Source organism: Pogoniulus pusillus, chromosome 3, assembly GCF_015220805.1.
Source record: "Pogoniulus pusillus isolate bPogPus1 chromosome 3, bPogPus1.pri, whole genome shotgun sequence".
NCBI classification, from domain to species: domain Eukaryota; kingdom Metazoa; phylum Chordata; class Aves; order Piciformes; family Lybiidae; genus Pogoniulus; species Pogoniulus pusillus.
Genome location: NC_087266.1, coordinates 48,546,199 through 48,574,071, shown reverse-complemented (window position 1 = coordinate 48,574,071; position 27,873 = coordinate 48,546,199). Strand labels below are relative to the sequence as shown.

At 43.4% G+C, this 27,873-nt stretch overlaps 1 long non-coding RNA gene across 1 annotated transcript in view; it reads left to right on the top strand.

Moving 5' to 3' along the window:
- Nucleotides 1–27,350, top strand: part of LOC135192533 (uncharacterized) — a 122,373-nt gene extending 95,023 nt beyond the window's left edge. Inside the window, exons 3-5 of the long non-coding RNA XR_010309003.1 lie at nucleotides 1,980–2,099; nucleotides 22,459–22,552; nucleotides 26,273–27,350. This is a non-coding gene — a long non-coding RNA (uncharacterized LOC135192533). The remainder of the gene's footprint in view (nucleotides 1–1,979; nucleotides 2,100–22,458; nucleotides 22,553–26,272) is intronic.
- Nucleotides 27,351–27,873: the final 523 nt, after the last annotated feature.

Genomic DNA, 27,873 nt, shown 5'->3' with positions numbered 1-27,873 from the left:
TGTCTAGTCTGTTCCTGTCCACAGCCGTGGCCTTTTGCTCCACCCCCAGCAAGAGAGAAGCATGCTGCATTACCCAGCGGTGAAGAGAGGCATACAGAGCAATTAAGCATTGTTTTCTTTAGTAGGGCACGTTTACAGTTGCTTTTCAAACATGAGGCTTGGGAAAGTAAATACAGAGAAGTGCTCTTGGAAAAACTCATGCACAGAGCCCTCAGTGCTGACTGTTTTATTCTGGGAATGTTTTTTTGTCAGAAGCTGATGGGGATTTTCAGAATCCATGTGTGATCCCCACCCTCATACTGCACGCCAGACAGGTCTCCTGGCTATTTTCCTTCACTGTTTCATCAGTTCAGCTAGCTTTTTCTTTCAGGCTATGCTGGATGCCACATAATGGTGTGACTAATTGAAGTTGTTTCTTTCCCTCCTCCTTCTCCAGATCCCTTGATTAATATTTTGTTGTATACCTTAATTAGCACATTTCTGGCTTCTGGCTGCTTGTATCTCTTAGAGCTTTCTGAAGAGACACTAGCAAAACTTTACACATTGCACGATGACAAATATTGCAGATGCAAGCTCCTCACTAGGTTTGCAATTCTATCATGCCCACAGAATTCTATTAGAGCCCCAGCACGACATCACAGACAGTGAAATGGGGAACAGGTTGCTTCCTTAATGCATGGAATTAATTCTGGTAAATCCCCTCACAATCATGTAACAAAGTCAGACCATTAAAAGGAAAACAGCAATTGTTAGCCTTCCTAACAGAGGTTGTGTTTTTCAGGGGGCTTTATTTCAGTGGCTCCTGCCTACTGAATCACGCTTTCAAATGGGGTTTGTATACAAAGACACAGAGGAAACCATCTCTGACATCAGTTTTTCCATGAAAAACATTCATTTTAGCTATAATCAACAGGCTTACACTTTCTCTTACAGAAGTTTAAGATGCCTTCAACCTCTGCTTTTAGCCTTACATGCACACAAAGTTGTCCCCACTGAGATCCAAGACATCTTGGATCTTGGTTGTTCAGCCTGGAGATGAGGAGGCTCAGGGGGGACCTCACTGCTGTCTACAACTACCTGAAGGGAGGTTGTAGCCAAGTGGGGTTTGGTCTCTTCTCCCAGACAACCAGCAACAGAACAAGGGGACACAGTCTCAAGTTGTGCCAGGGCAAGTCTAGGCTGGATGTTAGGAGGAAGTTGTTGGCAGAGAGAGTGATTGGCATTGGAATGGGCTGCCCAGGGAGGTGGTGGAGTCACCGTCCCTGGAGGTGTTCAAGCAAATCCTGGCTGAGGCACTTAGTGCCATGGTCTAGTTGAGTGGCTAGGGCTGGGTGCTAGGTTGGACTGGATGATCTTGGAGGTCTCTTCCAGCCTGGTTGATTCTATGATTTTTATGCTTCTATGATACTCACAGTAGACAGGAAAGTAAGTTTTGCACAGTTTTAAAGAGGTTCAGGAGGAAGATGGAGTCTCAAACTGGGCAATCTATAGCCTTGTCTTCCAAGGCCTGATGCAATTTTGTGCCTTTTGATGTGAATCAGATTAAAAGGGATGCCTTTGGAGACTCCATGAAAAAGTGCCTCCTTTAATCTCTGTGCATACATTTTGATCTGCGTTGGGCTGGGACAGAACGCTACTGCTATAAACTGATTTGGTGAAACCACTTTGCTTGACTCAAAACTGTGGCTCTTGCACTTTAGGTTGCAAGTGAAGATTCATGTTTTCTGGGAAAGTGTAAATTTCCTGTGCAGCCTTTATGGATCTGACTGCACTGCTTCTATTAATATCAGGATGAGCCCGTGTAACTAAATCCCCGTGAGCAAATATGTCCCTTTCATATGCCAAGGCTTGGCAAATCTATTTCATTTCCCCTAAATGAAGAAAGCAGTGACGCAGAAAGACAATAAGCTAAGCCCACTGCTCTAGGCATGTGATCCTTGAAGGGATACTTACTTATCTTATTTATATGTTTTTAATAGAATTGCAGGCTTCAAGCATTGTGTGAGTTGCTTGGAACATGGATTACGGTGGCTGGAATCTTACTGACATCAACCACAGCGACAGAAAACATCCAGCTTTATGAAAAAAGAAAGACCTTGGTAAGTGAAATAAGTGTGTGTGCATTCTTCCTGCTGAAAAAAGACTGGGTTTGAGGAAAGATGGTTGGATGGCACACAGTAATAATCTCTCTTTCTATAAAAGCTGTCACTCTGTGTCTTACAAAAATTACATAAGGCAGGCATGTAGAGCCAGATGGTTATTTCCTGTTATTAAAGCTCTGAGGGACAAATTAATCTCTGTTGTAACTCCATTGATTTCAACAGGGTCTCTATTTACTTGAATGAAATTACATTGCAAATTATTTGGATGTGGCTTCTGGAGGACAGGGGCCATTTAGAGCATCATCTGTGCACAACTACTGCATTTTACTTAACTGTCATGAGTTGTCTGTATCTTTGGAAACAACTTCACCATGTAGCTCTTCCTACTACTAATGTAGCAACTCTGTATTACACATTGGAGCATCAGAGAACCACAAAACTTTAGAGGTCGGAAGGGATCTCCAGAGATCATTGAGTCCAACCTCCCTGCCAAGGCAGGATCACCTAGGGTAGTTCACACAGGAATGCATCCAGGTGGGTTTAGAAAGTCTCCAGCGAAGGAGACTCCACAGCCCCTCTGGGCAGCCTGTTCCAGTGCTCTGTCACCCTCACTGTAAAGAAATTTCTCCTCATGTTCCAATTAGTTGCTATTAGTACTTGTCCTATTGCTGCTGGCCACCAAAAAGAGATTGGCCCCATCCACTTGACACCCACCCCTCAGATATTTGTATATATTGACAAAAATATCCTCTCAGTCTTCTCCAGACCAAACAGCCCCAGGTCTCTCAGTCTCCTTCTGTAGGGGAGATGCTCAAGTCCCCCAGTCATTCTCACAGCTCTCTGCTGGACTTTCTCCAGCAGGTTCCTGTCCCTCCTGAACAGGGGAGCCCAAAACTGGACACAGTATTCCAGGTGTAGTCTCACCAGGAATACTGGAGAAGGAGAGAGCAGAATGGTGCTTAGATTTTTAAAATACCATTGTGGACATAACTGGAACAAACAGCTCCAGTGTTGAATCAGCCTTTAAGTTTTGTGGAGTTTGGAGCAAGTTGTTAGGCTTGCTCAAGATAGGATAGGGAGGAACGGTGCTGATCTGGTCTGAAACTTTGCAACACTTCAGGCATCAAACACACAATCAATGTGGTGCTCAGTCTCACATCTGGATATGTAACCTCTGTGCTTAGTTGTTGAATCTGTGCCCTTGAGTGGAAAAAAATGACAGTCAGGGAAATCCATGGATGGGAGAATCCCTTTGCAGTTTAGTGATTAGAACACAAATAAGAACTGTGCATCCAAGTTTTACAGTAGGAGTGTTAAACTCCTTTCCACTTCTCCTTTGATAGCCACCTGACACATCCGCTGTCATACAAAATGGGAGCAGCTCTAGGTGTTCATGGCTTAACCTCTCTCAAGCTTTTCTTCTGAGCCTCTCTCCTCTTTTTTCTAACCATTAAAGAACAAGGGAATAGAGGGCATGAAGTTTCTCTTCCTGCGAACTGAGAGCTGAAGTAAAAATTTTGCCAACTTTACACGTGCCAAACAACTAGAAAGGAGCAAATGAACTTTGAGGTCCCTTACAGTCTGTTATTCTGTGATTCTATGAATTTAAACTACCTCAGCTCCAGTAGCTGCTAATCAGAGGTTGTGATGAACTACAGGGTTGAAGAGCTAACGTGCACCCAGCGCAGTCTTACGCTCTACTAATCCCACTCTGCTGATGTTACAAGAAATGCTAATGAGGGATGAGCTTTGACCAGCAGGCAATGAACAAATCCCAGCACTGCAGACTGAGGAGTGAGCTGTAGCTATCAAACTGTGAGACTTTCTCCCAGTGATATTCAGATATCAGGGAAGTCAAAATAAAACAAATGGTGAAAAGATTCCAGCGAGAGAGGATCTTAGGGTAAAAAATGGTATTTCAGCGTGTCCTTAAGAGTTTCAGTTTTAAATCAATCTTAGTGTACTATTTATTAAACAACTTAGGATACTATGTTGATTTATTTGGCAACTTCAGATGCCAGTTGATTACTTCAGAATATGACAGTGAGTAGAATAAGGATAAAAAGACAAATACATCTTAGTCCAGGACTTGGAAGGGCAATCTGCCACCAGAGACGAACATACTAGCTTAAGCAAAGAGAAGAAATGTTGTGTAGTAAATTCAACACAGGAGAAGGCTGTGTGCTGCCCCTGCCACTGCACTGGGGTGTTATGGGCATGGTTTACACTGTATCCCAAGGTGGGCAGGATCTGACCAGTCTCCACATCTCTCAGAATGAGCAACCAAGCCATGATATACCTGGGATGCTTCTAAATATTCCAGCCTGTAGTGCTGTAGCCCAATGGGAGGAATAAAGAGCAGTGTGGATATAAGCCTAGACCAGTTGAATATCTATGCAGATAGGAGACAAAAAAGTCTCACTATATATATGTATTTTTAACAAGACTACACAATGAAGCCTTCCCTTAGGAATATAGGCCAGGAATGACAAGGTCAGACATGTGTGACACTTTGAAAAGAGGCTGTTAAGAGCAAAGCAGGTTTTTAATCCACTTTTCATTTTCTGTATGCAGAGAGTGTTTCTCTGGGTATGATGAGAATGAACAGCATCACGTCTGTGGTTTGCTCTACTCTGGAGATACTGAGAAGCAGAGAACATTGTTTATTCCTCTTTAATTAAAAAAGTGTTTCCACAATGCTTAATAAGTCCTGGTAGAAATGAAAGATAAGCCACAGAAGTATTTCAATCCATCTTGAATTCACTTGGCTTGGAAAATTGGCCAAATATAGTCATATGCAAGCAAAAATATCTTTACCTTCCTTGTTTTTCCCAAACAAATTACCTGCATGGGGGAAAAAGAAAAGAAGATAATTCCTTTCCTCTTACTACTTTGATGTAACACTTAGAGTAGATTTTGTTTATCCACTTACACTAACTTGATGCTTTACTGAAGATCTTATTACTGATGAAAAGAAATGTTGAAGGCAGAGACAACAGCCACTGCCCCAATGTGCTGTACACAATGTGCCCTTGTTACAAAAAGCTTAGCAACTCATTAAGTAGCATTTAAAAAACCCTGAACAAACAAACAAAAAAAGCCCCCCCCAAGCTCTTTACTAAGCCTAAATTGATGCTGTTATGTTTTTGGGGTTTTTTTGTTCACAATCAGCAAGATAACGGTGAGGGGCCTGGAACACAAAGCCTATGAGGAGAGGCTGAGGGAGCTGGGGGTGTGCAGCATGCAGAAGAGGAGGCTCAGGGCAGAGCTCATTGCTGTCTACAGCTACCTGAAGGGAGGTTGTAGCCAGGTGGGGGTTGGTCTCTTCTCCCAGGCAGCCAGCAATAGAACAAGGGGACACAGTCTCAAGTTGTGCCAGGGAAAGTCTAGGCTGGATGTTAGGAGGAAGTTGTTGTCAGAGAGAGTGATTGGCATTGGAATGGGCTGCCCAGGGAGGTGGTGGAGTCACCATCCCTGGAGGTGTTCAAGCAAAGCCTGGATGAGGCACTTAGTGCCATGGTCTAGTTGAATGGCTAGGGCTGGGTGCTAGGTTGGACTGGATGATCTTGGAGGTCTCTTCCAGCATGGTTGATTCTATGATTCTATGATTCTATGATTCTATGTTGTTATTGGTTTTGGTTTGGATGCTTTTTGTTTCATTTTGAGATGTGACCTAAATGTAATGTACTTTGCCAATGGGATCAAACTGCCAACAATCAAATTGAACAAAAACCAGAAACAAAAGGTACAGGAATCTGGCACCTACTTGAGCTGAGATTCTAAACTCAGGGATTCAAAGACTGGAAACAAAGAAATCTTGGTCCAAATTTCAGGATTGTAGGTGGATATTTTAAGCACTGTTTAAAATACAAAGTTGACAGAACTGATGGGTTGGTGTGATGTTGGCCATTTAACCCAGCAGGGGATGCAGTGTGTTTGAGTGTGGCACAAGAAGCTCACTGCAATGTAGGTATTTTCCAAAGAGAGCTGTCTGGGGTGGAAAAAGGGAATATTGGAAGAGGCAGAAAGCAAGTTGTTCTCAGCTTGCTCAGGCCATTAATGTGATTAATGCCGTGAGGTGACTAACCTCAGGCCTCTTAAGAGATGCTTGTTTTCAAAAGTATAGCAGAGTTTGCAGATCTTGAAACTCAGGCCATTAAAGGTCTATTTCTGTTGCTGGTAAAGCACAAGTCAAAGCTTAGCTGCAAACCTAAAAGTCACCTAAGCCTGACTTCTATGATGGAACAGCCCAAGCTCTCACCCATACCACCCTGGTGGCACATGAGAAATCAGATCTCAGGCCATGGCATATGGCTAAGCACAAAGGTAGTTGTCCAAGGCTTTATTGCAAGGAGACAAAGAATCATTAGGATTACCATGGTGAGGAACAAGCCTTTGCTGCTTCTTGCAATGGGATCTTTCCTGTCAGCCCTCCTGAATTTAGCACAAAATGTAGAGACTGAACATCATTGGTCATTTTGGGACACCTTAACTCTATTTTTATCCCTCAGAAAACCTAAACTGGAGAATGTCTGATTATTGAGGGGACAGAAATTCATGTGCTCTCTTTTGTTTGGTCCTGTGATTTGTACTCCCTTCCTTAGAACAGTTTTGCTGCTGCAAGCGATGTGCTGTGACAAATAAACCAAACTACACTGTCTGCCTTTCCAAAATATAGGAGTTGCCATAAATCATGATGAATTCTCTATGGTCTTGTGAAGTCAAGCCTTTGCATCATAATCATGGGATAAACATCAACTTTCACTGCAAAGGTTTTCCCTGAGTACCTCTACAGTGCAGCATCACGGCACTACAATAAAGAAAACACAGCTTGGCTGTAGAGCTGTTTCCTAATGACTCTCACATGTCTACACCATTGAAACATTGCAGTGATAATCCCATTTGGGTGAGTCCTTTACAAGAACTACTCAGGAGACAAGAAACAGATGCTAAGGCTACACTCAGTTTGTGCATCTGGCCTCTTTTGATTATGTGACTTGCCTGACCAAAATATCTTTTGGGAGAAGTTATCTGGAAGCTATTTTGAGGAAGATACATGACAACCTCTATCCATCTCTTTTCTGTCACCCTGATGATGTCTGCAAACCATTTTCCGTTCCAGTGAGGTAATGATTGTTAACATCACCCAAACAACCTTTTTATCTTAACTATTTTAATAGAAAAAAAAACCCTTGGTCTTAGAACATGTCCTGAAGCAATGCCTAATGCTGTATTGCATACATTTCCCCTTTCAAATCAACATTGCCTTACTTAGGTGCAGTTTGGAGACTGGATTAGTAATCAGTGCTTGACTTCACAGCTCTCTGGGAAAGCCTAAACTGTTTTGCTCACTGTGAAATATTTATTCCAACTGGGCACAGGGACAAGAATCACTCCCAGTGAGAATGAAGAAGCACTGTAAGAGAGACCCAATGAGGCTGTGGAAATCTACAGCCTTGATAGTTTTCAAACCAGCATCCTGAGCAGCCAGGATTAACTTTGCTATTTACCCTGCTTTGAGCCAAAGAGCAGGCTAGATGACTTCAGAGGCTCCTTCCAAACTACTTTATTAGATGAGTCTATAAACTCACCCAAGTTTTTCTGTGGGCTCAAAGTCCTCTGGTATAAAAAAGGGAAATATGTTATACACAAAGCACTGGTGATTATACCAAAGTTAATGCATATATCACAAAATCACAGAAGGTTAGAGGCTGGAAGGGACCTTAAAAGATCATCTAGTCCAATCCCCTTGCCCTCCAACCTAAACCATTCTATGATTCTATGATATACACATTTAGCCATTGGCCCTGCATTATAGGTATGATCTTTTTACTTGCATGAACAGTTGCACTCCAGAGCCTTTCCCCAGCTGGCTGCCCCAGCACTAGTTGTCATCTTGTGGCAGGTTCAGGAGGGCACTGGTCAGCGTTACACAGGAGGGTTCTGGACTCTCTCAGATGGGTTTTACTTTCCTTATCCTCTTTGTAGGATATTAAGCTAAAATCTTTCAAAACATAAGTGCCCAGTGCTGCTGGGAATGAGCAAGCACTCACATTTCGACTGCCCAGGATGCTGGGGCCCTGTGGCACAGATGCTTTGCCCTGATGACTGAAGTGCTACTGTAGATAGCAGTCATGTTGGTGTATGCTGTGTGGGAGGCAATGATTTTCAGCTGGGAGTAAGACAACAGCCAGATCACAGCTGAAAATTACTGTAACTGGACAAAAGTCAGTTTGGTTGCCAGGCTCAGGAGTGGGATTTCCAAGCTGTCAGGTCACAAGAAATGATGCTTTCAAGGGGTCCCTTGGCAGAGCTGTAAATATTGGCACACCAAGTTGTCACTGCTCATGGATTCCTTTGTGTGTCTGTAAATATCAAGAAAAACATCCCAGGCACTAATAGACCAAGCACTTTAACAAAGGTTAGAAGTCACAAAGATGTCAGGCAGTACTTACTCACTTGCTCAATGGCCTGCAGCTGATAGCTAAGCTGGGCACTGTCCCCAGGAATCCTCACACTTTGAGAGACAAAAGCCTCAGATTGCTTCTCCTTCAATTCTTTCATAAGAACACAGAGCAATGCATGAAAAAAACAACTCAAACTTCTTTAAGTTGAAGAGCAGCTTCTCAACAGTGAAGGAAAAAGTGTGCTTTGTCTTAAGTAGCACCATATTGTTCACCTGAAACCCTCCAGCACCAGGACAGTAGGAAAGAGGCAGCATCAAGCAGGTCATAATTCTCTCCCTAGTCAATGTTTTGAGCCTAAACTGACTCTTCTCCCATATATGTAACAATCACTATATAAAATGCTCCATTGTATCTTATCCTGCACTTGTTCATTACAGCAAATACAACATGCAGAAATGTTTTATCCTTGGACTATTTTTCTGATGATAAACTTCACCATGTATGTGCCCAAGAAATCCATTGACAGCTAACTGAAAATCCACCCAGAAGCACTTTGAGCCTTAGACATAATAGGAGGAATTGTGGTTTCTTTTCTATTTTCACACTCTGGAAGTGTTCATTACTGCAGCTACTTTTACAAGGAATAGGAACTTAAGTGAGAGGAGGGCAGTTTGGTGGCAATCACACAAAGTGCTTAGTTATATCTGTAGTTGTAGGCAAATGCTAAGAGTTAGTTGGTAATATACCAAATCAATTTACAAGGCTATGTAAAGATTGCTCTAGACATAGCTGCAGAAATTATTTCTCCCTTTAAATGTATGCAATTTGTGTTCTCTCTAAGAACTTTTTATCCCTCCTACTCAATCCTTGTTATGAAAACCATACTGGAAGTGATGTTCAAATTTACATTTCCTAATGCCTCCTACTCTACTCTTTAGTGATAATGAAGGGAAAGTTTTGTTCTGGGCTGTTTCTCTGCTTCTAGAGCACCCACATAACAGACACATGTGAAAATAACTCAAGAAAGTATGAAAGTATGCATCTTGCTGCTAATCTCACATTTTTATTCATTGGAATGGGCTGCCCAGGGAGGTGGTGGAGTCACTGTCCCTGGAGGTGTTGAAGTAAAGCCTGGCTGAGGCACTTAGTGCCATGGTCTGGTTGACTGGCCAGGGCTGGGTGCTAGGTTGGACTGGATGATCTTGGAGGTCTCTTCCAACCTGGTTGATTCTATGATTCTAGTTGCAATAAACATCTCAGCCCTGAGATCCTTCTTTACTTCTTTCCCCATGTCTTGTTCCTTCATTTGCTTTTCCTTTGCATGCCTTTTCTTTCCTGCCTGTGCAATACTTAAGCCCACTGCCTCTCACTTCTCCATCTGGCACAACACTTGTCCTTTTGCCTTTCCTTAGATTGTTCTCCCTGTTTGTCGTGTCTTTAACTCACTCTTCCCAGAAGGTCTGGCATTCAAGTAAAAGATCTGCACAAAGCAGAGGCAAGCAGTTTTTCTGCTGCTCCATTTGAGAAGACAGAGAAGTATGTTGATGTGACAAAAAAAGGTGAGAGTCCTAAAAGATTCTGTATTGGACACCAACTCTGCATGCTGCTCTCCTCAGTGAGTCTTCCATTTGTCAAAGGGGTAGAAGAGTGAGGGAATCTTTTTTGAACAGTTCCTTAGTGGTGGATTCTGTTAGCTCTCAAGGTCTATGGACTAGGAGAATGCATTGCCAGCGGCAACACCTGAGGTTGGGGAAAGGGTCTTCTTCAAAGACATTGGTGTGGGGGACCTTCTTCAAAGGGATTAGCTTGCAGTACTCTCTCCACACCTCGAATGCCTCTTTGGCCATAACTTTTGGAAGACTGTTTTCAACCAGATGAACTGGAAAATGGATAAGTCATGGTAGAATAATACATATAATAACAATAGAATAATTGAATGATCAAGGGTGGTTTGCATTGGAAAGGACTCTTAATGATAATCTAGTGTCCAGGGATCAGCTTACTCAGAGCCTGGTCCAGCCTGACCTTGAATGTTTTCACAGCTTATGTTTCTACCATCTCTTTGAGCATCCTGTTCCAGTGTTCCACTACCCTCATTGTAAAAAAAAAAAAAACGTTCCTTAGATCTAAATCTGCCTAGTTTTAGTTTAAAACTATAATCTGTTGTCCTATTGCATTGGGCCCTTACAGAAATACCTTCTCCTTTTTTATAGGCCCCTTTTAAACATTGAAAGGCCATGACAAAGTCTCCTTGAAGCCTTCTCTGCTCCAGGCTAAACAGCCCCAACTCTCTCAGCCTTTCTTCAGAGCTGAGGTGCTTCATCACTCTCGTCATCTTTGTGATGCTCCAACAGAGTCATGTCTTTCCTGTGCTCCTGACCCCAGAGCTGAATGTAGTACTCCAACGGGGTTACACAAAAGCAGAGTAGAGGGGCAGAATCCCCTCCCCCAACCTGCTGTCCATGCTTCTTCTCGTGTAGCCCATGATACAACTTGGTTTTCCAGGCTGATCTGGTGACCAAGTCCTGGAATTTTGCATGAAGCACATCTATGTTAGAATGTCTGTGTGTCTGTGCATGTGTGTGTCTGAATCCCTCAAGCTGTGATTTTAGCTGCTTTCATCCTTGTAGTGGCAAAAATGTGAAAGAAGAATCCCCAGTGCCAGAAATTTGATTGTAGTTCTACCTTTTTTCTTTTCCTTCTAATGAATAATCTCACTGCAGTTACTCAGGGAGTTCTGACCTTCTGAGCTGTAATTGTGCTGTGCTTGCCAGACAAAGAGTTTAAAGGCCCATTAGGAAAATGACAACCTGATTATTAAGTTAATCATCACATTCAAATTGTACATACAAGAGAACAGCCCTGCTAAAACTAGCTCACTTTCTGAAATGGTCTGAGCCAGTAACTCCCCATGAGGTGGATAAACAAGCAAGGCAAACATTTCCACTAGCAATGGCATGACCAATGCTGAGCAATAACACTGATTTCTACCCTACTTAAGAAATTTGCAGCAGTTTAAGGAGAAAAACATTCTGGGAGACATTTCTTACTGAGCTCTCAGACAGCAGGATACATACAGCTGTTACCACTGCAGTAGGCCTGAGGTTTTCTTGTTTACCAAAGCAACATTCTGGCTAAGCTATATCTGGCAGAGAAAGAAGTTCACCTTGCTTGCAGCCTATTAACTTTTTAAAGGAAGCTCTCCTGGACAATGCCTGCATCACTGCAAGGAGCACATTGAGATATGAGCCTCCTGGGATACTCCCTGTTTAGATATTTTACTATCTTACATCCTTCATTTCAGCTAAACCTATATTGTTGATTGTATAAATAGCTTTTGTTAACCCAGGTCAGTGTAACTTTTACTTATTTCAGAGAAATCTCACGTGGTGAAAAAGAGAGAAAGGCAGCAATCATCAGAGAGTGACCATGTCATTCTCTGCAACTGTGCACTGAAATACTGCTTTTATTGGCAAGTTGTGCCGGCGGAAGTACAGGCTGGATGCTAGGAGGAAGTTCTTCCCAGAGAGAGTGATTAGCATTGGAATGGGCTGCCCAGGGAGGTGGTGGAGTCACCATCCCTGGAGGTGTTCACGAAAAGCCATGGTCTAGTTGACTGGCTAGGGCTGGGTGCTAGGTTGGACTGAATGATCTTGGAGGTCTCTTCCAACCTGCTTGATTCTATGATTCTATGAGGGCCAGTGGTGCTATGTGAGACTGAGAGAGGGCATAGTTTTTGCCCTGAGTGTGATTCAAAGCTGAGAGCACAGGTTCTGATGCCTTTGTCTTAGACTGGTGAAAGAACATTCACACAGCAAAGTGGAAATACTTGAAGTAGGAATACAACTCTACGAATATCACTCAAACAAATATTCAGCTGCACATTCTGTATCAAACCCAACAAGAACTTTTCTCCTAGGAGAACAAAAGCCATGTGAGGGCTGCCAGCCAGCTGTCACCTGGGGTGACAAAGGAACCTAAGGGTAAACTGAATGGAAAAAAAGCTCCTAGTGGTGTTAGGACTGGCAGTGGTTGTAATGCGTGTTGCTTGCTGAACTGCTGTTACAGCTTGGATGATGAGGAGTTTCAAACATACAAATATCTACTGCAGCTGCTGAAAACATGCCTTGAGAGAAGAAACTGCTCTTGGCAACTGCTCCTTTTTTTTTAACCTTATGACATGGATCAAGTGAACCTATCCAAACTACACCACCCCCTCCCTCGCCAAATATTTCACATGTCTTGGAGCCTCTAGTCCCAGTTTAGAAGCTAGGCAGCCTTAGCTTTCCTTACCAATTCAGTTTTTACTCTTAGCAGTCAAATCTTCAGCAGTTCAAACTATTAATTAAACATGTCCATCCCTACTAACTTGCCCAGAACCACAACAGCAGCTGCTTCTGATGGAAGAATAAAACACTTCTGATGGAAGAAACAAAGGGAAGCTCCAGCTCTGTCATATCTTTTGTCTGGATGAGGAAGAGTAGAGGTGTCTTTGAGAAGAGCCACACACAGGAGTATGTCTCCAAGTGCAAGTGAAGATTGTGCCTGCCCAGAAATCTTACTCAGATTAAGTGCTGCACAGTGCCTTCAGGTTAAATACTGCACATTTTCAGCCACACACAGGAGTATGTCTCCAAGTGCAGGTGAAGATTGTGCCTGCCCAGAAATCTTCCTCTGATTAAGCACTGCACAGTGTCAAGTCCACTCCTAGGTTCTCATCAAGTCCACTCTTAGGTTCTCAAGTGCAAGAAGGATGTGAACACACCAGAACAAGTCCATCAGAGGGACACAGAGGTCGTTAAGGGACAGTAGCATCCCTCATAGAAGAAGAGGCTGGGACTGTTTAGGGCAGAGATGTCTCATGTGTATAAATGCTTCCTGGGGAAGCAAAGGAGATGGACCCAAACTCTTCTCAGTGGCATCCTGTGAAAAGTCAAGAGGAGATGGGCACAAATTAAAACACACCAAATTGCACATAAGCATAGGGAAAAACTTTTTACTGGGAATGTGCTTAAGTACAGAATTAGGTTGCTAGAAAATCTATGGAATTTCTAACCTTGAGGATATTTGAATCCAGACTGGGGACAGTTGTGAGCAGTCTTCCCTAGCTGGCCCTTTTCTGAGTAGAAGGTTGGACTGGATGATCTCCAGAGATGCCTGCCAGCCTCAACCTTTCTTTGATTCCATGAAACAGAACACATTAAATATGCTCAGTTAATCATGTGTGTGGAATACAAATATTTCTCCCTTAAATACATCGACCTAGATGAGACAGCCTAGAGCAACTCTCTCCTCCAGATGAATCCTGCACCCAAGACATCTGACTTGCTAGAGCTTATCAGCTCCACTTCTGCCCAGTGGATGAGCAATAAGTTTCTTCTCTGCAAATATTTCAAAGGGGCAAGTTGCTGAAATGAAAAGAACTAATGTGGCCCTAGCACAGGCCTCTATGCACACAATGCAGGGTGTTCTGGATCCCCAGGAAGGCTGCAACTGCCTGCAGTCTAACCTGCTGAGGTATGGAAAAGCTTCCTTCACTGTGCAGAGGGCATGGAGCAGTCTTACCTGCCAAGGAAAAGGGAGAGCAAAGCACAGTTCCCTAACTCTCTCCCACCATTCATGCTCACAGTGTACTTACTCACATCTAACTATCAACCCAGATATACCACTCTAAGGATAGCCCCCTCCCAGGGAGGGTGCTGGGCACAGGGCAATTCAGTAGGAGTGAAGGGTTAAATAACTCTAAGAACTTGTTCTCACTCCATAATTGCAAGCATGGAGAAAAAGAAAGGTGAGATTCAGTTCAATTTTGCTTTTATTAGATCCTTACTTTCCCCCCCCCCAGGCTTTTAAAGACAAGAACCTGACAGTGAAAGGGGGAATGAGTCACTGCAATAGCTTGTCATTAAACTAATGACAAGATGTATAAACAGAGGGAGCTCACTTGGCTAATATTGCTACTATCCCCAGTGCTAAGTCCTAGAAAATTAAAACAGAATAAAAACCAACTCATGTAACATGCCTTGGACTGAGCATTCAGTTAACCTTAAATTGGAAGTGTTAATATGCAATTTGAAAACAACAGGCAAGCATTTCCACCAGGTGCCCTGTAGACGGACAGGGTTAAAAAGAAGTAAAACCAAGCATCAATCTCAATTTCCACTTTTGAAGTGAATCTGTCCTGGGTGGTAAACAGCTCCGTGGAACCACATTTCCAGAGGTAGGCAGCTCCTTGCTGCTCGCATTGCTTTCCATTTTTAATACTGAGTCAATTACCCAAACACCTCCACAGGCTGTGGTAGGTGCTGAACGCTTCTGAAACACATCCTCTCAGTAGAAGTCATTATTTGCCTGCCTGACTCCATAAAAATCAATCTGCCAGAGAAAACAAGTTCTGGAGGACCCCATGCTCACGCTTCTCCTCAGAGAACAACCCCTTTCACTGGAGAAGGGGCTGTGAATGAACCTCACCCAACCCAGAGAGGTTAGAGAGGCCATAAGATGCTAACTGGCACAGAGCAGAGCAGGACGCGAAGAACACTACCAGTTGTTGTGCTGGTTTGGAGCTGCCCAGAATACTTTAGTGCAAGGAATTAGATTGCAGGCTGCGAAAGGGAAACAGTGGTGATGTCTGCTTCACTCACAGGCTTGCTGAGATGTTGTTAGGAAGGGGACTAGTTGAAATCTGAGTTTGGGGTAAAACGCAATGAGGCCAGTTTAAAAGTTATTAAATAACTTATGAGTATACACAAAATGATTCCCCTAAACTTACTTACAGCTCTCCATGCAAGTTCTTGGATGCAGTTAGCAGAACTGTTTCACAGAATGGCTCTGTACAAGGGAATTTTTTAAGGGCTTCAGAAAATGTCTTTGACACAGAGTCCACTGCCTTCATTTGCCGCTTGTGAGGTCGACTACAATCCTGTAGCAGCTTCCACAAAGCATGGACAATACTCACTAGGCCTAAAGGCCGTGGCCCAAAACACAGGTGGGAAAATATTCAACAGAAGCCCTGTGGTGAATTCCACCTGGGCTGCAAAGTGGAGTCAGCTGCTGGCCGAGGCGGCTGAGGCGGCTTGAGGTGGCTGAGGTGTCTGAGGTGTCTGAGGTGGCTTGAGGTGGCTTGAGGCAGCTGAAGTGGCTGAGGTGGCTTGAGGCGGCTTGAGGCAGCTTGAGGCAGTTTGAGGCGGCTGAGGTGTCTGAGGTGGCTTGAGGCAGCTTGAGGCAGTTGAGGTGTCTGAGGTGGCTTGAGGCAGCTTGAGGCAGCTGAGGTGTCTGAGGTGGCTTGAGGCAGCTTGAGGCAGTTTGAGGCGGCTGAGGTGTCTGAGGTGGCTTGAGGCAGCTTGAGGCAGCTGAGGTGGCTGAGGTGGCTGAGGTGGCTGAGGTGGCTTGAGGCAGCTTGAGGCAGTTTGAGGCGGCTGAGGTGTCTGAGGTGGCTTGAGGCAGCTTGAGGCAGCTGAGGTGGCTGAGGTGGCTGAGGTGTCTGAGGTGGCTTGAGGCAGCTTGAGGCAGTTTGAGGCGGCTGAGGTGTCTGAGGTGGCTTGAGGCAGCTTGAGGCAGCTGAGGTGGCTTGAGGCGGCTGAGGTGGCTTGAGGCAGCTTGAGGCAGCTGAGGCGGCAGAGGCGATGGGCGGGTGAGCACCAGGTGAGTGAGGAACGAGCGAGCAGGCAAGCCCCTTATTCCCCTGTTCACCCCCATTTATAGGGTAATGACCGAGGCTGATGGTCTCTTTGGCCACACAAGCACCCAATCACCTCTGGCAGTCACCCAAACAGACCCAAAAACGGCAGAACCCACAGGTGTTGTCTTCCAAGACTGGGGGGCGCATAGGCCTTGCACGCGACAGGGGCGTGGGCCTCATGAAACCCCCCTCAGGCGACCGGATCAAACCAGACCGGGCTGCCTGGGTTTCTCTGTGCTCTTTTCCCGCCTCTGGCTGCAATGCAGACAGGCAGGTACATAAGGCAGGACATGCTTGAGCCCATTTTATGTCCCTGGGGACTATTCAGCACAGAAACCAGAACATGAATGCAGATAATGGAGGTGCTCTGTGGCTCTGGCTGCCTGCACTTCTCTCCCTGACTTTCTGTCTGTGTAACGAATCCCTCTGCTTCCCAGCTCCCCTGGCTGATTCTCCAAGCTCACCTTGATCGTAAGGCACACTCTGGGCTAAGGTAAAGGGGGGGAAGGGAGATGGAAGGGCGGTTGGGAGCCCCTCCTGGGGACTCTGTTTTCTGGGAGGGCTGCTGTGCTTCCCTATTACCTTTTTAACTTATATATTTCTATATAGCTGTGTATGTTGTAAATATCTGCTTGTATATTGTGCTAAGCTGTTAATGTAAAGCTTCATTCCTTAATTTCCAGCTCAGCTCAGCTGTGTCTAGTTTGGGTGATTTTTTTAAGCATGGGGGTGCAGGTAACACCCAAACCACCACAGTTGTATAGAAACATAAGGCAGACACAAAAACTGGCTTACAAATGAAGTGTGATCAGCCCACTAAACACATCTATTACAAACTGTGTGATACTCCCTATATGACAAAACCTGAGAGCTGAGTAATCATTTGTTTTCTTCCTGGCATTGCTCAGCATGCAGCGGGAGTGCAAAAAGCAGAATGATTTCTATGCTGAGTAACTCTTGCTAATAAACAAGGTCATTATTCTGGCAAGGGGAAAAATAATCACAACTAGCTGAAGCTGGGTGGGTGGGTGGCTGGCTGGGGGCTTGCTGATAACCTATAATGGAGATATTTTTGAGCCTGGACATAAAATTAATTTTCCCTACTGGTGTTTGGAGAGAGGCCTTTCAGAAGTGGCAGCTGAAAATCAAAGAAGAAGGTTGTTATTACACACTGTCAGCCTGACAGGTGCTTCTTCATTAACATGCAAATAAAGATGGTGGCTTGTGCTATTTTCAGTTTGCTTGACAAACTTCAGTGGTTTGGACCAACAGCTTCCACAAGAAGCGAATGATTTAATTGCAACCTTTGTTTAAGTGCTGTCTAACCCTATTCACCCTTGTCTGAGAAAGGGATTAAGGGAAAAGAGGTTTTGTTTAGTGTACCAAAAGTCTTACATGGCTTTTTAATGAAGGAGTTCTAACACCCACATGTGACAGAGCCAAGATGACATTCATCTATGCAGATTGGGTGCCAAAAGCAAGGTTGCATTTTGTGTAATTTCTGTGCAAGTTGGTTGCTGTTTCAGCTTCAGTTTCATCTAAGGTTGATGTGTTCAGTGCATTCTTTGCCTCCACTCTATATGTCTACCAGACCCCTGTGAAATCAAAGTGAAAATGTACTGGTTTGAGGCTAAGCAGAATATTTTAATGAGAGGAGTTAGATTATTGACCATAAGAAGAAAATATAGTGATGTCTGAATTACCCATTTGCTCTGCTGAGGCATATAAAAGCAAGGACACAAACATGGCTAAGACAGCCTCTGTCTGGCTTTTGCCCTATTAAATCTTCTGCCTGACCCTGCACATCTTCCAACTTGTTCTGCTTCTAACAGCCTTGCTGAACTTTCCGGCTCATCTTGCACATAGGGGAGATTCTGACATAAGGGAGAGGGTGGAGAAAAGGTGGAGGGGTGGTTGGGAGCCCCTCCTGGGCATTCTGCTATTGACTGAATATGGAGGGCAAAGCAGAGGGAAAGGAAGGAGTTAGCAGAAGCAGAAGTAGGACATGGGAATATATGCTTGTGATTGGAGTCAAAAAGAGATAGGACAGGATCTGTAACTACCAGATAAACCTGAAGTAGACGATGCCATCCTTGATTTAGGGCACTGTTACACTGCCACACCACTGCCATGGAGAGCAAAGTTCATCCCAATTCAGTAACTTTAATGTTTGCATTGTAGGATGTGTAAGTAGGGGAGCAGTCACCAGGGTGTTAGTCCGCACCATGATACATGCATGAAAGCTTGCATAGAGAGCCATCTCTGGGATTCTCTGAATGCTTGCTGTTACACTAGTCATAGTTTTAGGATATTCTTTTGTACTGATAAGTCTCTCAGCAAACAGTTTTGCTTTACCTAACTCTCAGAAAGGCATCCAACTGGAAAGTGAATCTGCACAGAAAACAGCTCAATGTGCTCATTTGCAGAAGCTTTAATAGTAATGAAATTCAAATACTGTTATTAAGAAAAGAAAACCCCTTCTGCTACTGCTAAAATCCCATAACTTTGCTTTCTTAATTCTACAGAAAAAAATAAACCAGGAATGTTTGCTTCCACTCAGCACACTCAGAGCCTCTTTCCCAAAGGGAAAGGAGGTTGACTGTCTGCTCTCATTCCAAAGGACAGGAGGCAGGATAATGTTAAAGATACTGCACTGAAAACCCACCACACTCCACTGTCTGTCTGGGAAGAAGTGAAAGCTGGAGTTGGAGAAAATAGATACAGAAAGATACATCTGAGCTGAAGGCCCAGATGTGATTTCTTCCCCTGTACTCAGCACTAGTCAGGCCACTCCTTGAGTGCTGTGTCCAGTTCTGGGCTCCTCAATTCAAGAGAGATGTTGAGGTGCTGGAAGGTGTCCAGAGAAGGGCGACTAAGCTGGGGAGGGGCCTGGAACACGAAGCCTATGAGGAGAGGCTGAGGGAGCTGGGGGTGTGCAGCCTGCAGAAGAGGAGGCTCAGGGGGGACCTCATTGCTGTCTACAACTACCTGAAGGGAGGCTGTAGCCAGGTGGGGGTTGGTCTCTTCTCCCAGGCAGCCAGCAATAGAACAAGGGGACAGAGTCTCAAGTTGTGCCAGGGCAGGTCTAGGCTGGATGTTAGGAGGAAGTCGTTGGCAGAGAGAGTGATTGGCATTGGAATGGGCTGCCCAGGGAGGTGGTGGAGTCGCTGTTCCTGGAGATGTTGAAGCAAAGCCTGGCTGAGGCACTTAGTGCCATGGTCTGGTTGAGTGGCCAGGACTGGGTGCTAGGTTGGAGTGGATGATCTTGGAGGTCTCTTCCAACCTGGTTGGTTCTATGATTCTATGAAATGAAATCCTATAATTTCTAAAGCCACAGGCTTCTGAATTCTGAGTCCAAGCACACATTTGCATACTTGCTAAATCTGGACTTCATCAACCAACAAATCTTGTTTATTAACAAGAAGCAAAAGGAACTGATTCTATATATTGAGTAATGCACTGAATGATTACAGTTTTTATCCAGTGCCCCAGACAAGGGAAAGAGTGAAATCAATTGATAAAAAACCCCTCTCTCTTGTATGCAAATATCAAGGCAATCATTAAGCAAGAAATTGATGAGTGATAACTTCAAACACAGCAGCTAACTCAAGAAGAATCACTGCTTACAATGCACTAACAATGAAAATGTCAAAGAGGCTGAGAAAAGCTTTTTTCCACTAGAAAATTACTTTAAAATAAATGACTGATAGAGGCTGGGTTGAATAATTGCAGTTAAGTAGTCTAATATGAATACAGACAATATGTTCTTCAACTTTAGGATTATCTACTTAGGCACTATTGTGAAAGACAAATCTGATCTAAAAACTGTTTTTCAACACTGGTAGTATTTACCTAAAATGAATCATTTCATAAGGTCAAAGTGGCATTAATGGATTTGCCATGATCTAGTTGAGCCATGGTCTAGTTCAGTGGCTAGGGCTGGGTGCTAGGTTGGACTGGATGATCTTGGAGATCTCTTCCAACCTGCTTGATTCTATGATTTAATAGAAGCATAGGATTCTGTGATTCTATTTATTATTTGTGAGCTAAGATTCTGTAAGGGAAGCCCACACAGGATTAAGCACAGAAACCTCTTAAATTCTGGACATATTATTTAAGGTGAATTAGTAGATGAACTGGAAAAAGCACAGATTAAAACCATTTTTTTCTGTGATTCATTAAATTTTCTTTATGTTTTCAATAAATGGCATCACCTAGTTTGAGACAATTTGTTCATGCACCTTAAGCCTAACTTTGTGTTATTTATTGTGGCAGCTTAATGTTTATTGGAATATTGTAATAAGAGAAACTGGTACTCTCCTGACAGTTCACTGCAGAACCTAACTAAATTGCACCATTGGTTGTAAAAGAATAATAACAATGATAACATTTATTTGGTTTGATAAGAGATATAAAACACCACTGTGTGAACAAGCTCATTCTTAGCTCTTGGGCATTGGATCTGTCCTCCGCTCCTTTGCTTTTCACTGATCTCTTCCTCTAACCTGGGCTGACCAGATAAAATGTGAGCTTTGCTGGCTGTTTTCTATCTGGAGGGAGAGAGAGTGATGTTGGCCCCTTCTGGGCTTTGTCTGGGGAGTGTGTGTGTGTGTGTGTGAAGATTGGATTTCTGTATTATTTCTGAATTCAGTATGATTGTAAATATCTTTTTCTATATGTGCTTGTAAATTTAGCTTTTGCTGTAAAATCTGTCTTTATCTTACTTCCAAGCTGAGCTGGTCTGGCAAATTTTAACTAGGGGAAAGCAGGGCAGGGGAAGCTCCTAAAGCACCACATTTACAAGCAATATTTCTCCTGAAGTTTTTTCAGGGAAAGGAAATTCTAGGATTGTCAATCTCCAGAAATGGATTGTCAAAAAATAGTAGCCTGAGCTACAAAACACAGCAGTTTCCTGTGTCTGTGCTGTTTGGTCTCTTCTGCCAGGCAACCAGCAACAGAACAAGGGGACACAGTCTCAAGCTGTGCTGGGGGAAGCATAGGCTGGATGTTAGGAGGAAGTTCTTGCCAGAGAGAGTGATTGGCATTGGAATGGGCTGCCCAGGGAGGTGGTGCAGTCACCATCCCTGAAGGTGTTCAAGCAAAGCCTGGCTGAGGCACTTAGTGCCATGGTCTGGTTGAGTGGCTAGGGCTGGGTGCTAGGTTGGAGTGGATGATCTTGGAGGTCTCTTCCAACCTGGTTGATTCTATGATTCTATGATTGACTCTTCAGACAAAATACATCTAGGGGACTTGCAGGCCTGAGACAGTTCTTGGTTGAAATTGAATACCATTTTGCAGATGGGTTTTAAGAACGAAAAGCACAATCAAGTTAATTAATCAAACATAATGCAGAGGATAAGAAAGGACAGTAATGTAACTGGATTTCACATCAAGCTGTCCAGATGTAAATGCCAACACTATAATTACAGAGAAGCCAGGAGATGATCAAGTGAGGCAGCTCACAAAGCAACACTAACTTGTCACTATATCAGAGTGCAGACATGCATGTCATGTTGGAATAGGACAAGAAGAAATTGCCTTATTTTCTTACTTTGGTGATTTCTCCATGTCCCTTTACACAACTGGGACAAACCCCAGGAACTTCAAAGGGACCAAAACAAAGCAAGCAAACAAGCCCTCCCTCCCCACAAAAATACAGCTTTAGAGCAGTAGAAATAATTACTTCTAAATGCTGATCTGTTTCATTCAAAGTCTGGAGCTACCTTTCAGTGTGAAAGCATTTCTGATATGAAAAAGTAGAGCATTTCATTTTGAAGATATCTGAACTAGATATTAAACAAATGTCAAATGTTTTTTTTTTACTTGAAGAAAAAAAAAACACAGAAAGCAATTCTTTGTCATAAAAATGTCTGCTTTTGACAAACTGGCATTTTCAAGCAACAACAAAAATGATTGCCTTGTAGATCACATTCAGCCCTACACATCTCCAGGCTGCATTGTGATGTATTGATTCTTGTGTGACTATGCATGAGCATTAGGAGGCAAACCAGCCATGGACTCACAGCCAGATGGTCTCCCACGATCTCTGGACTCCTGAATGTGAAAACCAAACAAAACTAAAAGCAGCAAAAAGAGGTTTCCACATTGCAATATCCCTCTTAGGAAGCTTTAAAAGTGGTTTTCTCTCTGATTCTGGCTTGAATACAACAGAGGTGACTACTAGGAAATGTTATCTATTAGATAAATTAATTGCCTGAGATATTTTCATTTCCTTTTCAATATATATATGCAATTACACATCTATTAGCAGGTGTATTTCATTTGGGGAAGATGATATCACAACTTGAAGAATTATCAACTGAGAGCTTAATCAGCCACCTAAGTACTTGTGAATATAATTTGTAAGTATAATGAATTCATTTTTCCTCCTTACTTACATCTTTATGCCCCCAATAACTGCAGTGCTGAAGTGGAAATGGGAGCTGTATCCCAATAGCAGTCAGCAGGTCACATCAGATTGCAGAAGCACCCAGCTTAGCTATCTTAGAGCTAGTTGGCCTCTGCCTTGTGCTGTTTGGTAGAACATCAACCATCTTAGTGAAGCAGCAGTTGGGTTGTTCTTGAAAAGGAAACCTGGGGCCAAGAACTCTGCCAACTGTCCACCATTCTGACCCTGAACGTCAAACAAAGAGGCCAAAACACCTCAAGTACAAATTTTAGAGCAGTCTAAGTGTAATGTTGATGTGATTTCACAGTCACTTCTTTGTCAAAGTAAGCAAGACTCTGTGTTCCAGCCCTGCTGTACTCTGGTGCATCCCAAGGTCCAACCTCTTCCTTGGCAGGAATTGGAAGGGGCTGGCATAAGGCAAGCCATGCCTGGAGCATCCTTTCCTGCCCAAAGCCAGAGAGTGCTCGACTCTTTGCAGATCTCTTTCTATACATGCAGTCTATAAAAGCTGACAGATCAGGGAAATTGGATCAGTGGCTATTGCACTCCATATTTTCCTCTTCCTAAAGGCAGACATTTCTTATCAGCCTGCTGCACAAAATGGCAGACAAGGCAGTGTGCTGTCAGAGCTGGCAGGCTGCAAGAGCTAAGGATGCCTTGTCACACGGCACTTTGGACGAGAGAAATGGCACACAATGGAGCTGTTTAAAGGCAATTTTCACATAAAAAACTGAAGAAAGAAATCTGACAACAAATGGATTGGAGGCTGGAGGGAACACCAGTCAGTCACCATAGATACACATTATCTCCCAGCAAAATACAGCTGAAAAAAACAAGGGAGTGTTGACCAGAGCTTGCTGAGAGCAGAGCAGATGGCTAAGGCAGTATGAGGGCAATGCCATCCAGATGTCAAGTGTATCACAGGAGGAGAATTTGAAGGTATTTTTAAGGTATGCCTTCATATTTATTTGTCCCAGTTGCATGGCAAAATAAGAATAAGCCTTCTTTACTAGTGATGCTTTGTTGCCATTTATCTACATGCTCATAAACCATAGCTGGCATGGCTCTATAAACAATGCTATGGCCAACTCCGGCAGCGATGAAGCTGTAAAACGTGTGCCAGAGCAACAGGTGAATGATGTTCTTAGAGCCACTAAATCTGTTCTGTTCAGCCTGAATCAAGAGGAGATTTCCTCTCATTATCATCACTACCATTAGCTTTATGATTGTGACATATAGAGGTTGTCAGAGAATAAAATATGTCCCTTACTCCACAGAAGGCTCTGATTTAAATTTAAGACATGAGACTATTAATAACACCAGAGAAATAAAGAGGGATCTTCAAGGAAACAACTGCTAATTGACAAGATGGGAGGGGATATCAGGCTGCCAAACAAAAAAAAGGGATAAGCTCTTTCAAAAGTTTTTTTTTTTAATAGAAATTGTGTAAAAAAATTTAGAGAAGTACTCTGAATGACAGCAAAATAGAGCAGAAGATGTTTATGGCACTGTCTTCCCAGTATGAGTGAGGATGAAAGAGAGGCATCACAAACATCTGAAATTCAGCAAGCAGAAGATTGGAAATTGCAGATCAATCAAAGACAGCAGTGGCCTTTGAAGAACTAAATGACAGATGACAGGTAGAGTAAGGACAGGTCATGAAAGGCTTTGAAAGTACAATGTCACTTAAATTTAGTGAGATAGAGAAGCAGGATTCAAAGATGTGGAAAATAATAGCTAATGGTAGCACTCTGGATGGATAAAGGGGGAAACCTTTCTATCAAAGCCAGTAGAAAACGTGTTGTAACAACCAAGATGAGCTGATGATGAGAGATGTAAAAGAGATTTGATTATGTGGATGAACTGCAAGCAGTGCTGCACTTAGGCTGGTAGGGAATACAAAGAAGCTACAGATGAAGTTGATGACTGGATTAAGAACCTAGGAATGTGTACTACCCAAAGGAACTAACACCAAAAGGGGAAGGAAGAGATTAAATACTCTGGTTAGTTTAAGTGATAGTTGCACACCCATGAGAAGGCATCAGAGATGTAGGCTGGCCTCTGGTGTATCAATAGAGGAAGGTTGTCTTAGAGCCTTCTTTTAATGACACACATGAGCTGTCTTGTTGAGCACTGGAAGAAGATCCAAGCAAAGGCAGTCACTACAGTCAGAGAAAGGCAAGGTTTGCCAGAGGATAATATAGTCAGTGATGTCAAAACAGAGAGGCAGCCAGGAAGTACATTCCTGCAGCAGGGATGCAAAGTCTGCCTGTGAAGAGTCACTGAAGACTGGGAATGAGAGCTTCAGGAAACAGTGTAAAAGATGGAAACAACTTTCACAGCAAGGTTTTCTGTGCAATCAAAACGAAGGAATGAATTTCTTAGCAAGGACTAGTGCAAAGGGCAGCAGTCAGAAGAGGTAAGGGAAACTGAAAAGACTGTTTTAAGATTGATGAAGTGGAAAGTTTTCTACATCATGAGGAAAAAGGTCGAGATGAAAGTGAAAGTGTAAGTGAAAGGATAATAAGAGTTCTGGGGAGACCAACGATGGCTTAGCCAAGAGAAATGAATGTTAGCATTGCTGTAGGTACTCTCTTCTGCCTCAGTAACTTATTAGTAATGCATTTGTGAGCTAGATAACTTGACTGGTACCCAAATTTCTCCCTGTAGAGCAGAAAGTGTGAAAAAAAATTGGAAGAGGAGTGAAGAGTTTTGGTGCCTCTTCATTCTGATTCAAAAATTGCTGTGGCTCCCAAATCAGATAAAGGCATCAGAAAAAGAGACTTTGGCTCTTGGAGAGTGGTGCTATAATGAAGCCAGTGGGTGATTCACCACTGATTTCCAAACAAAGTCTCACCCCTGATCTTAGGTAATGTCTGGACTTTACCAAATGACCTAGCAGATAGAGAGATCCAAACAACTCTTTCAAGCTGAAGTGAGCTTCTACACAATGTTGGCTTCTATATCAGCTGCTCTGAGCCCTTGGTTAAATGGGAGGCTTCTGACATTGTCATGCACATCTTTTTTCACTGGTCCATGGCCCGGCAATCTCTCTAGTGTGCTACAGCAACCACCAGATATAGGAAAACTGGAAACATCAGATCTCATTTCAAAACGATTCCATAGGTGTTTGCTTCTGTTACTGCTGCTATGTATGAAGCACTGTCCATAGACTCAGCTCTGGAAAAGACAGACAGTGAGTTACAGAATCATAGGGTCATGACATAACTCAGGTTTGAAGGGACCCCTAGAGGTCTTCAAGTGATCATCTGAAATAATTCAGGGTGCTGGAACCAGCATGACTTCTCTCATCAGTATCACCAAGGAGAAGGAGCAACAGCATCTTCTGTGACCTGCTATCATCTACCATGATTTTTATACCTCAGATAACCACCAAATCTTTAAAAGCAACGTTTTTGAAAGCTGCCCTAGGATGTGAGAGACTTCCTCAGGTAACCCACAGAGCATCAGAGCTGGAGGAAAAGGTGATTACAGACAGAAGACAGACATGTTTCTGTAGGCACTTGGAGAGTAGCTGCAAAGAAACAGCTCAGGAAGGGAAGTCCAGGAGAAGAAATATCTTTTTAAGCCCTATTGTCTCAACCTGGGACAGTTATCCACTTATATGTTCAATCTTTATTGCTACTGAAACATGTTTGTTTAGTTTGCACAGGTGATATCTACTGCATCTCTATGACATGTAAGACAACAGCATACAACAACTCTACTCTTCAGCTGAGGTTAAACATCTGAACACTGAAAATGGTCTGGGTTCCCAGAAGGAAGTTCTTTCCTGTGACAATCAAGTGTTTTTCATTTGTTTTTCTCCGGTTATTCCTTCATGGGAAAGAAATCCCAGTGGCTTAGTAATGCTTGTAAGAAACTGCAGAGAACTAGGAAAAGTGAGGGAGGGAGAGTCACCTAAACAATCGAAGTGTTGATGCAGGATTTGAAAGGAAAGGTGGTGGCTTGGCTGGATTGGAGAAAAAGAAATCCAAGCACAGAAGGAGGAAGGAGTAGAATAATGAAACAAACACAAATTGGAAGTGAATTTTGTTTGCTAAGTGGGAGGTAGACAAAGCAGACAACATATATATAAGGATTCGTGGCAGCTGCTTTGTGAATGCAGCTGTGAGGGCTTTGAAAGAGAACAAACTACTGTCTGAAGGGAAGTGAGACTGTGGAAATGAGGTGGGTACAGCCAAGCTGCAAGATCCAAGAGCAAATTCAGGCAAGGCAGAGCATATGGAAGGTAGAACCAGGCAGATAACAGAACTTTTTTGGGGGGGAGGTAGGATTTCTCCTGCCAGCTCTAGAGTATCTAAAATACACATCCATATCTAAACCTGTCACTGACTCTAAGTTTAAAACTGCCACTCTGATTCTTCCTTTATAGCCAGCAGAGAGAAACAGGCACTTTGAAAGGGGAATTGGAAAAGAAACTACTAGCTAAGGTCAAACTTCTAGATGTCTGAATTAAAGCAGACTGTGGGTGTGAGCCTCTTTCCTAAACATAGATATGTACTGCCATTGGAAATGCCCTAAAATATCACTCTGTCACTCAGCTATTGGTAGTGAGAGCTCAGGCCTCCTTTAGGTTACATCTGCCAGGCCTGATGGGGGGCCCTAACACCCTGTGATGCCTGAAGAGTCTCTAGGGACTACATGTGGGAACTGGGCAGAGCTCCTTCTATCAACCAATGGATCTGGATTTTTCTCTTTTTGGGGAAAAAAAATCTGCATCTCAAAGTGATTATTTTTCCCCCTATTCATTTTCTCTCACCTCTGCTAGAAAGTTGACTGGCTAGGGCTGGGTGCTAGGTTGAACTGGATGATCTTGGAGGTCTCTTCCAACCTGGTTGAGTCTATGATTCTTTGAAAGACATTGGACATGTCTGCTTTCACAGACTGTGATGGTTTACCCTGAATGGAAATGGTGGTCAGGCTGCAGAGCTAAAGGCTAAAGCAGAATGTGATGTGATGCTTTCCATTTTAGCACAAGATTCTCCTCAAACTTTAGACTTCTAATTGGTGCTGCCTGAGTGCGAGTTATTTCCTCCTGACACAGGCTCATTCACTAGACAGCTGTCTGGTACTGCCCATTCCTGTCATTTGACCCTAGGAAAGTATGTGTAGGCACCCATTTGGCATGCAGATAAACAACCCTGTAGCCAGATTGCAGAGATGATCTGGGTCCTTAGCAAGATCTGCTTTACTTCCACATCCTGAGAGGTCCTGATGGGATGATAGGGTAATGGAAAAGAGCAAGGAAGC